Source organism: Monopterus albus, unplaced genomic scaffold, assembly GCF_001952655.1.
Source record: "Monopterus albus unplaced genomic scaffold, M_albus_1.0 scaffold6.1, whole genome shotgun sequence".
NCBI classification, from domain to species: domain Eukaryota; kingdom Metazoa; phylum Chordata; class Actinopteri; order Synbranchiformes; family Synbranchidae; genus Monopterus; species Monopterus albus.
The window spans coordinates 1,338,971-1,342,887 of record NW_018127886.1 but is presented as its reverse complement, the minus strand read 5'-3'; positions in this window follow the sequence as shown (position 1 = coordinate 1,342,887).

Below are 3,917 nucleotides of genomic sequence, written 5' to 3'. Positions count from 1 at the left end.
TCTGCTAGACTGGTGTCAAAAAACTGCAAGAGGCTGTTGGCATCAGAATGAAAACAATTTCATGGTGAAGAACATCTGATTTCACGCCACATTTCAGCAATAGCTGTGTTTGGCTGGCTGAAACAGGCCAGTAAAAGCTGGCATATCTTTGGCAGGTGGCTGGCACTTGTCCTGACCTGTCAAGAGTGAAATGTTGCCCTTGTGTCAGATCTCAGTAGGCTCTACAATCTCTGACTGTGATGGACGGGCCCTCTCATGGTCTCTGGAAATCTAACACACAGTGAGATACACTGAGGCTTAGATCAGCCTCTGGACTGCTTCAAGGGCCTGGATGCATCTCCTGGCTTGTTGCTGCCAGGTTTCAGTAGATGGTGAAAATCAGAGAGCTGAGGAACAGGCTCTCTTGCCTTGTTGCACTGTACTGCATGTATTGATAGTGGTACTCAGAGCTTGTACATAAGAAAAATAGCAATACAAATATTTAAACTCCTACTTAAGTAAAAACTATCAAGTCAAAAGTAGAAGTACAGTAGTACTGAAAAAAGCCCCCTTCGACTGCGGCTGCATTGTACTATACTGTAGCTTTTAGCTACTTTATAATAGTAGTTTAGTGTAGTGGTTACCGACCTAGAGGTTGGGACACTACAAAGAGTCACTAGATAAATCTAGAGGTTATAAGATGAATACTGGTAGAGGAAATAAGAAAAATGTCTGTTTTTTTGGCTTTTAGCTAACTTTTGCTTTTTTGCAAAATACTGGAAATATTAGATTTGTCCTCATTAGGCCTAGAACATTTACTAAAATGAAAACATCTTCAGTAGTTTAGAGGGAAAATCATTGGTTGAACTACACAACTCAGACATGTGAAATGTGTATCAAAGAGCCCCAGATAAACACAGCTTTTATGTAAAGGGTCGGCAGCCAAAAGGTTGTGAGACCACTGGTTTTATATGTAACAATACAGTGTGTTTATCATGTGTTTTTTATGTTACATTTTAATCTGAACAGTACACAGTGGCAATATGGATGGCTCACTGTGTGCTCCTCTCTCTGCCATCCATCCATCTCTGCCCCACCACTCCTAGTGCACCTGATACTAATTCATCTCTTTCCCAACACACTGCTGAGGCATGATCTTTATGATTATGTTATTATGTGATTATGTTATGTTGTTTATTTATAATATTCTATATACTGTCTTATTATGGAGAATATAATCAATTCTAAATATTTTGTTACATTTGTTTAAAGGAATAGTTAAACATTCTGGGGAAAATGCGTATTCACTGTCTTGGCGAGCGTTGGATTGAGAGATTAGTAGCCCTCTCATGTTTGTACATTTAACAGGAAGCAGCCAGTTACCTATCACGCTACACTTATTTTTATTATCAGTTAATATACTGAATATTTTTTCTATTAACTGACTTTTTGCTAGTAAAATGTCATAAAATAGTGAAAAATGCTAATTACAATTCCTCATATCCAAATGTAACATATTTAAATAACTTGCTTGTCTGACCATCAATCGACTGAAAATATATCAAATTTATTATCATACAAGAACAAAAACATAAACAGCAGATTTTTTTTTATTGGATGATTTATCAGGTGATCAGGATCAGTTGACTGATTATCAATCAATCAATTGATCCTTACAGCTCTACAGCTTGCCTGGCTTTGTCCAGGTGATTTTGTTTTTGCAATATTGAAACTCTGGAATAGCCTCCCACAAGATATTCGGGCTACCTCCAGTTTGGAATCATTTAAATCTGTATTAGAGTGTTTTGGTTTATTTTGTGGAGATTGACCTTATTTGTGCTAAAGATTTTTGTGTGCTTCAACTGTTCTTATTTATGTATTTTATTCTTTGAATTAATTGTTTTTAATTTGCTTTTGTCTTGTTTATTGTTCTGTAAAGCATTGTGTTACTATGAGGTTTTAATAAGCACTATATAAATCACCTTTATTTAATTTGAGTTTGGTTGAGTTGAGTTGTTGCGTTTAAAAAAAATCACCTTCCAGCACCTTTAAGCCCTTTAACTGGAACATTATGTGGTATTTGTTTAATCCAGACAAAAACTTAATTGTAAAAAGAAATTGTGGTCTGGGGGTGGTAATGCGGAGGACTAATACCTGGCAGGAAGTCACCAAAGCTTGCCGTTTCCCCTTTCCCCATCGCTTTGCTAAGCTAACTGTCTCCTGACTCCAGCTTCATATTTAACTGACAGATATAAGAGTAGTATCAATCTTCTCATCTATTTCTGAAAGAATAAATGATGAACAATTTTTTTTAAATCTTGCTCATTATATATCCATAGGTGAACTAATGGGGAGTTAAAAGGAAAAAGTTTGGTTTCATTTTGAGCCATTCTGATAGCATAACTACTTAAACTGAGTCTTCTTTTCATGTTATGCCATCTTTACCTAGTCAGATCGAACATGAGGAGAGGAGATTTTTGCATTGGAGACAGGCTGCAACTGAGTTTACGTGGCATTGCATGAAATTAAAGGTCTTGTAAGTCTTGCAGACTGTCTCATAAGCCTGCTCTATGTTGGCCTATGTGGGATTTGAAACAGACGCTCTCTTCTTCATCCAATGTGTTTGTGCCCTGTAGCAGACTGTTAGCAAGGAAACATATGTCCACATTAAGCGGTTTCACTGATCAAGCTGATATGACTGGAGATGAAAGAGCATAGCAGGAACTCATAGCTCTCTCTCTCTCTCTCTCATACAATCCCCCACCACCATTGCTGCTGCTGTGAGCTGTCAGGAGCAATACTGACTGAGACTATTTATATTTTCACTAAAACTATATGTCACCGCTGCTTTCAAGGCCGAATAAAATACAAGTGAGAGACTGTTAGATTACAAACTGTATTATTGATTTGTTCATGGGTGTTTGTGAAGCAAATGATAGAATTTTTTTTCTGTCAGAAATGCAAGGGAACTTCACAAGGTTGTGTAAACGTCTCCAGAGCGAGAACAATGAACAGGAAAGAACAGGATGGAGGAGAGCGGTGAAGTGACTGATTGCGAGGCATCGGACCAAATGGGAACCAGAGACTGTGAGATGTCAGAACTACTATAGATTTATACTTTACCTGCTCCCTTGAGATCTGCCACACATACACCAGCCATAAGCAGAACAAAAGAGCAGTGAGAGATGTGAAAAAGTATGAGCACCCAGTCATAGGTCAAACAGTGCAAGAGGATTACTAAGAGACGCCTACAAAGATGAGTGAGAAATGGAGGACCCGAGAGTGAGAGGGCTGGGTCTGAGGAGAAAACAGCAATATCAGCTGGGTCTTATTTAGAGCAACCTTTTGTACTCCTTATGCCTGTACATCTGCCCTCCTCATGTTGCACTGCAATGGGTGGGCTGCCCTTTTCTGCCTTTGCCCTCTCCTTAAACTACCCTATATCTTTCCCTGGGGTCCTGAGTGGTTAGACCTCTCTGTACACTGAAGCTAAAAGAGTGCTTTCAGGGAAGATATTAACTGTGATACTTCTTATTCAATATTTACAGAAGATTTGCATATTAATTTTATTTGATTTGATTTGATTTATTCTTTCAAGCATGTAAAGACAGTTGATATGTCAACACACATAATTTTACACATATCCAACAAATGCTAATCCAATATAAATAAATAATTCTCTTCTACACCACACAAGTAATATACTAAAGAATTATTACAGTGTTAACATTCATACACCACACCCACAATGTTCCATCTAATTAATCATTAAGCCTGTTCTTGCATATATCTTGATTGACACATACCTTTATATTTATGTTTAAACTCGTCAATTCTATTACTATTTTTTATGTCCACACTTAAATTATTCCATAGTTTTACCCCACTTATGGAAATACAAAATCTTTTTTTGGTTGTACGTATAGCATGAATTTTTA